Raw genomic sequence first — 15019 nt, forward strand, 5'->3', positions numbered from 1 at the left:
GGTGAACTGCAGTGGGACGCTGATAAAGACACAGATCACTGGAGCGTGGAGCAGCTGCGCAGCTGCCGGTGTGTTTGCGGCTCGGAGGGGGCGTGGCCTCTGGTTTACCTGCAGCAGGTACAGTAGCTACAGGCTCGTGTTACCTGCTCTTCCCTGTCTGCTTCTCCTGCTGCAGGTCACGGTTTTATTATACACACATATCTCAGCTCGTGAGAGACACCGGAAGTGCACGCGGAGTGTTTGAACTGCTTCTCTCACCTGGTCGGAGGTGTTCGTTTGTTTCCCCGCTGCAGCCCGGGATGAGTTCACCCACCGGCGGGTAAGTCAGTCCTCATTCAGGCTGTAGTCGCGTCCACCGCCGCTGTGCAGACGGACAAGGCTCGGTGTTGTGGGTGTTTGTTGTGTGTTTGACCTGTCGACGCTGTTGTGTCTTTGAAAACAGCTGAAATTGTCACTTCCAGCCAAACCGCTCTCAAGCATGTTGTTGTTGAGGAAACATGTTGTTGTTGAGGAAACATGTTGATAATGTGACACTGAGGGTGGTCATTTACACTGTGTGCACTTCAGGAACCGGTTTTTTGTAACATGTCTGCTGTGTATTTGTGTTTGTGTGTGAATGAGGACCAGTGTGAGTATAGAACATGTTGGCAGGTCCTCACTTGTAAATACACTGCTCAAAAAAATAAAGGGAACACTTAAACAACACATCTTAGATCTCAATTAATGAAATATTGCAGTTATTCAATAGGTAGAGTGTGTTGAGAACAAAATAACATAAAAATGATCATCGTAAATCAAAATGATCATCCCAGGTTGATTTCACACCGGTGTGATATACTTGGAGTTACAATGTGTTGTTTAAGTGTTCCCTTTATTTTTTTGAGCAGTGTAGTTTTAGGATTATGAAGTTATGATTTTCTTAAGCAGGGTGACTGGCATGTTTGTGAATATCCTCATAAAGATAGACTTGTGTGTGTCTGTGTGTGTGAGAGAGAGAGTCATTCACTGACACAGGGCTGTCTTCAGTATCGGCCTATCCGGTGTCCTACTGTATGTGTATGTGCCCTCAGGATATGAGTTCACAGAGCAGAGGTGTGTAGGGTTGGCCTTGTGTGCCTTTAGTGTTCGTGTTTCTTCCTGTCTCCATGGTTACTGTGAGGGGTATCAAGCATCTCTTCTCTGTCTGATGACAGTGAGGTTCCCTGCTCTTCCTCTGAGGGTGAACTGACAGTGTTGAGATGTGTGTCCAGGGTCAGGCTGCTTCACCCACACTGTGCTGTTTCCTTAAGTTTCTTGAATTTTTCTTTTTTTAAATCAGATTTGAGTCATTGTAAATTATGTCAATTAATAATAGCCACTGATTTTATCCATGTGTGTGTCTACAGTCTCTCCCTACAAATGATCACTCCAGGACAATCTCCACTAGCAAGAGCAGGAATGATAGAAACACAGAGGAGAATTTGGTGTGACCCACAGCAATATAATTAAGTATATAAGATATAAATTAGTAACCGATATTAAAAACATTAATACAATTTTTTTTTAAACAAAGCTGAATTATTTTGATAATTAAAGTTATGCAATTTCACATCTCAGAAGTGCTACAGTGCATTTCACAGTGATTAAAATCAACTATCACTGTCACGTTTCCATACATATCCACATATTCTATCTCTGTTGCACACCGGATGAAATTCGTCCTCAGATCAGAGCATTTCCACAGCGGTTCGTCTCCGGTCAGACACAGGAAGTTAAATGCACAGCGCATTTGGAACAGTTTTAAATATAACGCAATGGACTTCTGATGGTTAAATCATTACTTTGTCAAGATTAGTTTCACCCGCTGGCACAAGCAACAAGTCATCAATCAGTCAGAAGGTCCTACAGGTAACAGGACAAAAGAAAAATGGATCATGGAGATGGAAATCCGCACACAACACAAACAGGAAGTGAAAACAAAAAAACAAACAAAATTGCAGAGTATTGATCTGTAATCTGACTTTATACATGGCTGTTACCACGTTAGCTGGTAGTGCCCCTGTGATCTTGGGATGTTGGGTGTCCAGCTGCTCTGGAGAACGGAGCTGAGACGAGCTTTGTTTTTAACAAGGCGATACACTCCTATAGACCTAGTGTGATACTTCTCTTCCCTGTATTTGGGAATGCACATTATGGAAATGATTCCCCTTATCTGCACCAGGGCGGCTTGGACTGTGGCTTAGATGGAGGAAAACTCAGACTTCAGATAGACATGTAAATTACACAAAGCAGTTGACATTTTAGTTGGAAAAAAATAAATAAAAAGAAACATTTTGATTTTGGTCTGCGGTCTCTAAACTCTCTCCTGTCAGTGAACTACACATTGTGAGACTTGCTTTTCTGTTTTTTACTGTCTGGTGCTTCTGATGACCAGTTTGCCTGGGGGCAAGGTGTCTTTGAGTTTTGAAATGGAAGTCAAGCAAAATGAATATTCTCATTCGTCCAGGTCATCGTTATCTCTGGGCAACAAATTGAATCGAAGGCAACTGGACTTCAATGGACTACAAATAAAAATCCATCTAATTTGTTGCCCAAAGAAGTCAAGCTAAAATATGACTGATGGGCTTTAAAGGGATAATTCAACATTTTGGCAAATTGGCCCATTGCCATAATTCCTATACTGTAGGTTTAGGAGTAGGTTCATTACTTTTAATGGTCGGTGCAAGCTGTTTTTAGAACGGCGGAGCAGAGCCGCAAGCTGCTCAGAGCTACGCTACGGAGGCTAATGGGTTTTCTTGGTTTCCCTCGTCAAACTCATCAAATACACAATCCAACAACTCCAAAACGCTTTGGTGGACAAGTTGTGACCTGCACATTCACCACGCTATGAGATAATAACACAACGTTACCACACAGAGTTGTTTTCGAGGGAAATGCAGAGTCTTCTTGCTGAAAAACTGTCCCAGACGAGAAACGTGCATCAGCGGTTTTGCATCAACTCTGTGTGGTAACGTTGTGTTATTATCTCATAGCGTGGTGAATGTGCAGGTCACAACTTGTCCACCAGAGCGTTTTGGAGTTGTTGGATTTTGTATTTGATGAGTTTGATGAGGGAAACCAAGAAATCCCATAATGAGCCTCCGCAGTGTAGCTCTGAGCAGCTCACGGCTCTGCTCCGCCGTTCTAAAAACAGTTTACACCGACAATTAAAGGTAAGATTATATGGATTATGGCAATGGGCCAATTTGCCAAAATGTTGAACTATCCCTTTAAATGTCCATCAGTTGTTATTGTTTTGTCCCATTGGACATGTAGATGTATGTAAAGTATTATGTAACTGGTCTGAACCGTCTTCTGTTTTCCATCTCAACACCACCGGGTGCTGTTGGGTGAACCTGATTGTGTCTGCAGGCTTCGTGCTGTTGTGACTGCAGCAACAATTACTGTAGGAATGTGTCACAGTGGTGTAAGAGTTTCTCCACCCAGTCACGGCAGAAACAACACTCAGACCTGTTTTGGGCGTCTGACAAACAGACTGATCCCCTGCCACACCTGAGCCCGAGCCCAGGAGACAAACATGTCCTTGAGTTTCTGTTCATGTCGGGTCTCAGGTCCAGTTCTGTGGTGGATCCTTAACAAAACACTGTGATTGCAGGGCTTTGACTTACATCAGTGGTGCAAATGTGGTGCAATTTCCTTCTGTTTGTTTTAATAAATCAAATATCTATACACTGTCCAACCACTAGTGGCTATTTGGCTTTGAGTCAAAGCTTTGAACTACGTACAACTGACATTACCGTGAATTTAACCACTGTAACTCTCAGTCGAGCTCGTCATTCGGCTGATTTAGCAGAAAACCACTCTGACTGAAGCTTCCCAAATGTTCTGCTGTTGTCGATGAAATATTTGTGAATTGTTTGAATAAAACAAAACATTTAAAGAGACTACAGTGGACGGTGGGAGCTGAACATATTTTTTTTGCAGTTACTTGAGATACAGTATTATTAGTTGCAGCCATTTGGACAAAGATGAACACCAAAATATTCAATGCACACAAAATATGTTTCAATCCGTAAGTAAAAAAGAATCCACATATAAAAATAAGAGGGTGATCACCCCTCGTTGGGAGGTGATTGGCTGTAAAGAAGTGAGACGTCTGATTGGCTGGCATTCATGAATCGAGTCACGTCAGGGGAGTCTCAAAACTCACTTGAGACATATTTTTGTGTGTATTACAAATGTTTTTGTGTTTTGAGTCATATATATAAATCCCCAAATACATTTGTGAATCCTTTTTTTTAATGCATTTATTAATTTGTGTGTGCCTTTATTCATTTTGAGACTGTGTTTCTGTGTGTCTCGTAATGGTAAAGTGTAAAATTGCATATTGTTTTGCCAGGGATTCATATTGAAATGTGAACTGGTCCATTTGAGGTCTGTAGTATCCTGAGGCCCTTCAGGGTTTTAATCCCATCAGTATTTCAGTTAGTATTACAATGTACAGGCTTCTTAAGGCCTCATATTTCCAGTCGGTGCGGCCCCTCATAAAGCTGGGTTATGTGTACAGGTCACATCCTTTATGGACTCTGACAGGAGGTTTATAGTGTCACTGGAACCCAAATGATGTCACTCAGCTCAGGTGAGGTCACCTGCAGCTTTTAACTGTGTCACCTGTCACGTTGCCATGGCTCTGGCTTCACTACAGCCTGTGGAGTGTGACGGTCATTTGAGCTGTGGTGGATGTGTAGAGTTACCTGAGAGGAGATCTGTTTGACCCAGTTCCCACCTGGACCGGTGGTAACAGTGAACTATTATCTTGAATGGCATGTCACATTTGACAGTGGGGCTGCAAATAATGATTTTCATTGATTTAGCATGAAAAAATCTATTGATTATTTCTGCCCTACAAAGGCAAAGTGCAGTACCTGCATTTTTTCAAAAACTTTTTTTGACCAATCAAAAGTGTGGCATATTCTCTTCAATCTGGTAGAATTTGATATTGGTACTGCTAAAATTTACAGAGTTATTGGGCTTTTTTTTTTGCTGTCCATCCAAAAAAGCACTGTGAAACCAAGGCAAAGTGCAGTATCTGTTACTGTACTCCCATTGGAGTAAAACCAAGGCAAAGCGCCGTATCTGTAGCTAATACCAAGGCAAAGTGCAGTATCTGCCAGAAAACAGTCAAAATTGGTCAGAAAGACAAACTACAAAATACATTTAATTCAGTCCACGTTTATCTAATCAATTATAGACTTGGTAGTCATTCATAATTTGATGCTTAAACCTGACAATGAAAAACACAAAAAGCTGTTTTTCTCAGTTTGGCATTTTTTACAGATACTGGACTTTACCTTCGTAGGGCAGATTTGGTCTGTAAATTGCCAAAAAATGCCTGATCTTCTTGAAAAACAGTAAAGTGTTAATAGAGGCAGGTGTGGGGGTGATAGGAAGGATGAAAAGCTGAGTGTGCAGCAACAGAGAGGAGAAGAAGGACATGGCAGAGCAGGTTCAGAGTTGATAAAAGTGTTTTCAAAGGCATTAGTGTGTTTTATTAGTGTTGTTGAGGCCGCCGGGCTTCATTATAACTCACATTACCTTTATTATGTCCCGAGGCTCCGCCCCCCTGAGGCAACAAGCCGCTCTGAGTCTGGGCTAGCTAACACCTGCAGGCTAATGTCCCCTCTGACGGCCATAACAACACATAATGTTATTACACCATTAAACAGCCTGCTTCCTTCAGCTTTATGGATTCTGTTACCTGCTGCACAGAACACACAGTCAGGTGAGCTGCTCCCACTGCAGGGCCGGGCCGAGCCCATCAGGGCCACATCGCACTTATCTAAAGAAAAGAAAGAAAAGTACTCCAGCCTCAGTGCTGCGTGTTAGCCTATTATATTGTTGCACAGTGAACTCCCTGGATGGATGAGTGGTTCCGTTTTTATTGAGCACTAATACCCTTTTCCCTTTTCTAAGCAATGGCCACCAACCACACGGACAGACATTAAAGCAGTTCCATCCCCTCCAGCTTCTCTTTCCCTCCCGACATCCTGTGTCTCTTAGAGAAACACTGATTTTCAGCTTGAAACTGTATCTGTTCAGACAAATGCAAGGAGCAACATCATCCTCTCACACACACACACACACACACACACACACACACACACACACACACACAGATGCAGTGTAGAGAAAAAGAGTGCTGTGCAGATTAGTAAAACTGATCCGTCACATCTCATCCCCAGGGTTGGAGCTTCTTTAAAAGTATCACAGTCTTAGTGAGAGATGCTACTGTCATTGTACGTTTTTAAAACTTATTTCAGTGCTTCAGCTGATTCTCTTCTCCTGGTGTTTCTGGATTAACAGCACAGAGCTGGACAGATGTGTTTACAGTGTGTGTGTGACACACATGGCGGAACTAAAAGCAATGAAAATCGGTATGTTCGTGTAACGCTGGTCCGCGGGTATAGTCACAGTCACGAGGTACCAGTGAGAAGAAGTGACGGCATGTGGCAGTTAGTGGTACTGAAGTTAAACTCACTTGCCCATAAAAGACGACGTGCTAACCCACTTGCCAAGTGGTCATTGACCTCTTGGCGAAACGGTTAGCATCGTCGCCCGTGGTGCGGGTGACCGGGTTCGAAACCAGACAACATCGGTCACATTTGCAACTTTGCATTAATGTTTGTTCACATCATTTCCATTAGGCCTGCATGATGTCAGCAAAACGGCTGATCAATATTGTGATGACTTGATATGACTTGATATTAACCATGCAGTTCCTGTGTCTTTCTGAAAATGAATCAATACGCTGTAATACATACACCAGGCCTGTGGTGGCGCTGTAACACTGCCACACGAATACACCAAAAACAGAGCGGCGATAAACAAACTCCAAACATTATAAGTCGACTTAACACGATAAGTCGTGTCAGAACAAATATGCAGATCAATGTTACGTTACGTTACGTTTTGTTATGTTATGTTATGTTATGTTATGTTATGTTATGTTACGTTAAGCAGTGTAGCTCAGGTTACAGGTCTGAGGTGTATGAGTGTGGAGTGAGTGTGACTGCATTGCGCCTGTAAATAAAACGTACTCATCACACTTCAGGTAACCTTTTGCAATGTGTTTATCATGCATTTTTACATCACAACGACGATGTAAATAAAAATAATTGGTCAACCCTAATTGTCAAAGCTGCAGCTGATAAACACCTGAGACTAATCCAAAGCTATTTTACCTGGGTGTGTGCATATTGTTTTCTGTTGCTGACAAAAGCTGAATGTTCACAAATGTTTTTTTAACCAGCTGAAAAGGACCTTTAGTTTCATTATGGTCAAACATGTCTGGGGCCAGTTTTAACGTAGATAGAACAAAGGCATGTGATAGACATCTAAATTCATCTGTTTCACAAAGAAGTTGAGTTCTTGACTACCTAAAGCCAGAGGACCCACATCTAGTTTTTCAAACAAGGCCATCCAGATCCACTTACAAGACCAACGCAGGTCACCCTATACCACAAAAGGGTCAAACTGGGCTGTGTGGTTCTTGTTACATGGCCAGTTGTAAATACACACTAAACCATGAAACCTTTCTTCACTACCCTGGCTGTAAATGCTTCGGATCATTGTCCTGCTGATAGGTCCAGCACTCCCTTGGTCCAGGTTCTCTGCTGACTGCTTTAGGCTTTCTTCAGGAATCTTCATATACTGCTCGATGCCTTCAACTTTAACCAAATTGCCAGGCCTGTTTTGCAGAAAAGCAGCCCCACAGCATGATGCTTCCACCTCCATATTTCACAGTAGGGGCCGTGTTCTTTGGCTTGTAGGCTTTGCCCTTTTTTTTCCATCAGATGAAAGCCACATCTCTGTGCCCAAAGGTTCTATTTTTTTTTCCATCTGACCACAAAACAGATGACCAGAAGCTTCTGTCTTTCTCAAGGTGCGACTTTGCAAAGGTCAGACGAGCTTTAACATGCTTTGGTTGAAGCAGGGGGGTCTTTCTTGGTCCACGTCCATAGAGACCATTTTTGTTGCAGTGTCTGCCTTGATATAGCCAAACCACTTGCACTCAGTTCCTTCAGGACAACAACTCACTTGATCTTTCTGACTAGCCAACTGACTTTCGACCACGTCCTTTCGGGTTTTTACCGTGTTAATATTTCAATACTTCTTAATGATACTTTGCACCATTGACACTTCCACCTGAATATTGTCTGGCAATTGTTTTGTATCCTTTTTTGGCATTTTCAAAGCGTGCTCTTAAGTCCTCACTGAGCTCTCTGGTCTTTGCCATTGACTTGAAAATGACTGAAAGGTCACAACAAGTCAACTGGTATAACCCCCCCACCCCACCCCCCAGAAACATTGAAAAAATTTTTAAACACTTTAGACCCATAAAGAGAATGTTTGTTGAAACATCCTATGGCTATTTGTCTTGGTATCACTGGGGTATGAATCATTTTGGACATGATGACTTTTTGTCAATGTTTAAATAAGCACCTTTAACAGTGTTACTTTACTTAAATAAATTGGTCATAACGGCAGACTTTCCTGCATGTCCTATTTATGTCAAATCTGATTTGAAATACTTATCTGTTACTGAAAATATAGTCATAATAATAGTTTATACTGTCCTCCCCTAAATGGTTCCTCCTCAAATCAGAGTTGAAAGTCAGGTTGGTGAAGTGAGACCAGGGCACATGATGGCACTCATAGCCACCTGCACTCTAGAAGACAGTCGCACCATGAGGTCTAGATGGTTTGACCAATGGCCATTTGACTGAGCATGTAGTGAGTGCAGTAATGTAGGAGAATCACTGGGAGCTGCAGACATCTAGTCACACCTAAGGGTGGCATGGAAGGACAGGCCATGGGGTTGTTCAACTCCAAACCATCCACCAGTGGAGGTGTGCAGCAGGTTTGGGGCCTTTCATTTCAGTGACAGAGCTCCATGGCCTCAGATTCTTGGGAAGAGGCTGACCGCCACGGGACAAGTCCTCTAACTTGAGTTGCCGTCTATTGTCATCAGCATCATCCCAAAGTTCTGCAGGTGTTGTATTATTAACAAAACTTCAGAGCCCACTTCATTTTTGCAGATTCATATTTTATTCTGCTTTTTTTGTTTTGTTTTTGCATAAATCTCTTGAACCACTTCTCCTCTGTCCAAAACTACCAAATTTTCAATAATTCTGAGGATTTTAACCCTTGAAATACTAAATAATTGATTCCTTGATGTAGCTATTTTCTGAAAAACAAATGTCAAGTGGCCTGGGGATTTAAAAAAAAAAAAAAATCAGTCTTGGATAGGTCAAGGATTCCTCAAAATATTGGCTTTTGTAGCATCATTAATTTTTCTGTGGTGGCAGATTAAAAAATGTCCCTCCCATTGACTCCCATTCAATGCAAAATTAGTTTCACTGTGTTCTGCTGCCCTGTTAAAAAAAAAAAAAAATCAAAACTTGACTTCAACAGTTTGTTATAAGAAAGACTTCATTACAAAAAGTTGTGTCACTATCACCAACATAGACAGAATGGAAGCCAAAAGAAGATGAAAATGTTGCCAAAAAGGACAAAAATGTCGCTGATGGGCCCTGAAGGTTAAAAACAATATTGTTAGTGTTGATGTCGGTGTCGCCAGTGGATGTACGGTCTCATTAGAGCTGTGTTTTCTCACTCTCCTCTCACTATCTTTAAGTTGGCATCCTCTCCGGCGCCTGTGATCCTCTCTGCTTATCCTAAACTCAAACACTTTCTCCTTTCACTGCATATAATTCACTGCACTCCGCTGCCTCGTGACGCCACTTCCAGCTTAGTTAGTTTAACATTCAAATCTCTGGAGAAACGTTAACGTATTTGGGTCATGAGATTAAGATCTGTGCAGTGAAAAGGCTCCTCTGACACCTTTTAGAAATTTCAAAGTCCCATTGTGCCTGAAACCAAATTTGACATAATCACTGAGCTCGTCATATCTGTCTGATTTGTTTTTATAAATCAACTGGGGACCTGGTAAGACCACTGTTTCTATGTTCTTGTGGTACTTTAACTGGAGCAATGTGGCATTCAGACACTTTTACAAAGTAAAGGAAAAGGTACGATGTCAGCGGTGGTTTTAAGGTCACAGAAACAACACCTCAGTGTGTCTTTACAATCAAACAGCTCAGTTCTAAATGCCAAATAAAGTCAATGAGTTAAAAACTAACTGGCCTGTACCAAGAAGCTGCTCAGGGCAAATAGAATTATGATGATTTATAATGTGATAAAGGCTGTTTATTCACTGAACAGTCGGTGTACGTGCTCTGTTAAAGATGTTATACGTGACTTTTTAAAATTGACATCACAGCCTCATTAATTTTTAAGAACAAACCTCTGTGAATTTAATCAGATGACGTTAAGGAGTTCTGTGCTGTGTTGTTGGGAGAGAAATCTGCAGGATGACGTGGTGCTGTTTGACCCAGTCTGACAGGACCTGGACTGGACTTCAGGGTTCAACCCCACTTGTTGTTTAGGAGGGTGGCACATGCTGTAACCCCGGGCATCCTCAGACCATGTCCACATGTAAACCATCATCCATGGCTGAACAGCGTTTTCAATTCTTAAAGGGGACATATTATGGAAATATCACTTTTTGAAAGCTCCGTAACATATAATTGGGTGTTTGTCTTGCCTTCCGGCCTCCAAAATGTGAGAACTGACAAAAATACATCTGTAATGTTTAGGCTCCCTAGTTCGAAATCCATGTGGTTTATGAGCTGTTCCCTCAGTTGTCTTCCAGTGATGTTATTAGTTTCTGAATTTCCATAATACCACCCCTACCTGTGAGTACCTGTACTGGTGAGCAGTGGCTCATTTGGCTTTAAAGGGACAGGCACTAAAACCCTCCGTTCTTGGTCGAGAGTGCTGTAATGTTTGATCCTTGGGGGGTGGTGTGTGGCGCAGTGGTCAAGGCGGCCGCCCCATGTAGAGGCTACAGTCCTCAACGCAGGCGTCTCCGGTTCGAATCCCGCATCGGGCATACCTTTCTTGCATGTCATTCCCCCTCTCTCTGCCTCCCCCTTTCCTGTCTGTCTCACTGTGTGCTGTCGAATAAAGGCAAAAACGCCAAAAAATATTTTTAAAAATGAAGTTTGATCCTTGGCGTATTTTGACCACACTATGTCACAGACATGTCTTTAAGACATCTGGGATCTATTTTAAGTTGTGAAAATATGTTGTGAACATATTTATAAAATAAATATGTCTCCTTTAAAAACTGATATTTTTTAGAAAACCCCTGCTGGGCAGTAGACTTGGAAAACGCTGTTTTTGTGTTTACGTGTCGAGAAGGAAAACTGAGTCTTTAGTTGCCACGTCATGTGTATACGTCATGTTGGTTTGCTTGTGACGTCAGATTCTGCGCCGCTAGCTCTTCTGTTTACATGCTGATTGCATTGAGAACTGTAGTGACCATCGCCGGTCAGGAACTCTTCTGAGGAAGAAAATATCAGGTCCATAGCAGAGAAAGAATGACCGGTAGTAAACAAAGATCAGAACAGAAGTACTTCTGCTTCACTACCATGGTCAATGTGTTTTTATCATATTTTTGTATTTACACTGTGGACAGAGATTTGTTTTTTAAACATGCTGATGTGGTTGTGAATTTTTTTGAAGTAAACAAAGGAGGGAAAAAGTACCCATGTATGTGTGAACTTGGCCTCAGCTGACTCCGAAGCTGGCCTGTAAAGTTCTCATCTCCATCAAAAAATGCCATTGGAAAAACTCACAAAATGTTGAATGTGTCAGCAAAAATGTTCAGACGTTTTCATTAATCCACCTTTTCATCATCCACTCTATAAAGTATATAGCAGCAGGACGTGATTAGGATTTCAGTGTTTAACTGAAAGTCAGTGACTAAGGTAGGCCTTTTATCCTAAAGCACAAGATTAGGAGAGACTCTAACTGACGTAATCCTGCCTGTGTCAGTTATTTCGGTTCCCCCCCTTTAATTCCCTCTCTACTGATGAACCATCCCGATGAACACACTGGCTGTGTAGTCATGTGACACCGCCCCGTCCAGTCCATTACATGGAAGCAACATGGAGGAAAACTCAAACAGTGAGCCAAAGCGGGCACAGTCGCTAATCCAGGGTTTCCACTATTTTGGCTCGCAATACGTGATTGAAACACATGACATATAAAACATAAATACCCACAGACACACACACATGTATTTACATAGGAAGCAGTGGGCTGCAGTATAGCACATGGACTTGAAGTATGCCAGTATGAAGCCATCGTGGGGAAGTTTAGTTATTTTCAGGGTGATTTCTATATCCACCCCAAGACATTCTCACCATTTCCCTTTTCAAATTAGATATTTGAGATTGAGTGGCTTTCACCCCCCTCGATATACCCGCCCTAACCCCCGACCCCTCCCTCTGTCTGATTTTCTTTTTTCTGTGGAAGACAGAAAGGCTGTTTGTTCCCACTGGCCTCCTTTTGTCCATGGAAGACAATAGAGTGACTCTGGGGGCAGAGAGGACAAGGCGGAGGAGAAGGAGGAGGAGGGGGGACAAAGAGTGGAGATCTGTCAAAGAAAAACCAAACTTATGCTTAAATAATTTCTCCAGAGATTTTTCTACAGCAGCAAATAAATGTTTTCTTTTCAGATAACACATTGTCCATCAGTCACAAAAAGAAACATGGATGTATGATTGTTTTGTTTTGTTTTTTCACTCAAAATTTTACCCAAGTGCACAAAATTTGCTTTCATTGCTTGGATTTAAAAGACATCATTGTTCTCAAATGCAACTGGTTGCCTGTTTAAGAACCACAGATTGTCTGTGCAGCAGCTTATTATGACCCAGAGTTAAATTTTGTTACTAAAGCCTGCCACACACATAAAGATTTTATAAATCTCAACCGATTTATTATCTGTGAGAGACCCCACACATGAAGATAAAAAATCTGTGATTGAACAGTTTTGATCGTATTGTGTGTGGTGTGCTGTGATATTCCAAACACAACACACCACACACATTAAGATTTTTCAGAATCTTGACCCTCTGGTCAGAAAACAATCCGGCATCAGCAGCGATACCAGGGGTGTCGTTGTAGCTACTCTTTCGGGTCTATTTCCAGAATGGACAATGAGAGCGACGTAATTTTTTTTTAATGAAAGCGGGACACTTCAGCCTTTACAACGATCCCATCTGTGTGTGTCTGTGTGTCTGTGGCTCCGGACACCGAGCAGTCAAGCGGCTGTCCAATAGGGAGCCGTGCGCTGTCACATGATGAGCTGTGAGCGGCGGTCACATGATCGTTTAAACATGGCTGCTGTATTGCTGGCTGTTGCTGGCTACGAGCGCTACTGTCTTTGCTATCGGCTATCAGGAAACCTCCTGTGTATGCGTGAATGTCTGTGTGAACCTCATGTAACACCAGGGCTGCACCGTGGCTCTCTGTGAGGTTGCCGGTGCTGTGTGGAGAAGTGGCTTGTTGCCGCGAGCAGCAGCATGCAGAGCTCAGCAAGCAGGCACTTCTCCGCACAACACCGGCTCTCCACACACAAGATGACTTTTGATTGAAACGGCCACCGAAGTCGGCCCCGATAATCGTAAATATTGAACATGTTTAATACTTACGATTATCGGCGCCGAACGTTTTCCGAGCCGATTGTCGGGGGAATTTTGACTCTTAACACACCACACACTACAAGAGAATCTTATAAGATAATCTTAAGACCTTAAGATAATCGGGCAGTGTCTGTCCGTGGTCGGAAGGGGGAAAATCGGGGCAAAATCAGCCCGATTATCTTTATGTGTGTGGCAGGCTTAAGTTACACCCAGTGGTTGTAGTAATTATGAGAGGAGCAAAAGGAAAAGTGTCATTATGTAAAATAAAAAGACAAAGTCCATGTCAGGAGGAGGATGGTCGATACCAATGGGAAAGTAGTACTGTGGTTAGTGTTGTTTTTTGCTCTTGACCAATAGATGTTAACCATGTTATTATCATAACCCTTCTTCTACATGCGCTCCAACTGCAGTAGCTTCTTTCATTGAAAATGGAGCAGACCTGGAGGAGGCTCAGGCCACCCTGTTCCATCTGAGATGAAGAGCTGCTCTAATGGTTGCCGTACTGTTGGCGTAAAGGCTAAAGGCTTGGAAATGAAGGTGTAAAATGAAGGTGTAAGTCCTTTCTGCTGTCAGTCATCATGGTCAAGTCTCTGCCTGACTAGAGTGATGAGCTGGAGATATTGGTGAAGACTCCACCAACGGCTGCTGCTGAAGTTCATGTGAAGTTCTCCATGAAGCCGTTGCTAGGATACAGACTAAACATTCTGAGGCACTTTTAATTTTTCGTAGGATAGGTCCGGGAAAGTCCCGCCTTTCCTGCCTCTGATTGGCTAGATGGGCTCCATTTTCAACTCTGATTGTCTAGAAGGGCTCTCGCCTGATTGGTTGTTTGTTTTGGCTGTGAAACGGCTGTGAAAAGGCAAAGTGTGATAAGTGCCTAGATCTACCTGGACTCTCTCTACTTATCTGGCCTGTCTAGCCTCTACATGGTCTTTTTACTAAACTTAGCCAACTCCTTTCTTCATTGTCTAAACCAAACCAATGGCACAATTACACTTCTCTCAAACTCAAAATGTAAACTTGGAATATAAATTTAAAAACTACATTTTTCAAAATGTGAAAACAGCGGGGATCGAACTCGGATTCACCATACCGCAGGCGAAAATGCAAACCGCTACGCCATGACGTCTGATTACATGAAGAACTTCAGTTGTGTGTATTTTACTTTACTGCAGTAGCCACTGTTGTGAAGTGACGTTCCACGGCCAAATCAAATAACCAATCGGAGGAGAGCTCATCTAGCCAATCAGAGGCGGGGAAGGCGGGACTGTCCCAGACCTATCCTATGAAAAAAAATATTGCCTGGGGGATGTGGTGGAGAGATGACCACTGAAGAAGATGGTGGAGGCCATTCTGAACATCTCAGGTCATCCACTTCATAGGCTACTGTAACACCTTGATGGACCAAGAAAACAGTGGTGGTGGAT

At 42.5% G+C, this 15019-nt stretch overlaps 1 protein-coding gene across 1 annotated transcript in view; it reads left to right on the forward strand.

Moving 5' to 3' along the window:
- Positions 1–210: 210 nt before the first annotated feature.
- LOC146976681 (nesprin-2) overlaps positions 211–15019 on the forward strand; it is a 60387-nt gene continuing 45578 nt past the window's right edge. Inside the window, exon 1 of the mRNA XM_085794553.1 lies at positions 211–319. The gene's annotated coding sequence lies outside the window, so the exon portion shown is untranslated. The remainder of the gene's footprint in view (positions 320–15019) is intronic.

This window comes from Trachurus japonicus, chromosome 13, assembly GCF_045865225.1.
Source record: "Trachurus japonicus isolate A0001 chromosome 13, Traja_1.0".
NCBI lineage: Eukaryota > Metazoa > Chordata > Actinopteri > Carangiformes > Carangidae > Trachurus > Trachurus japonicus.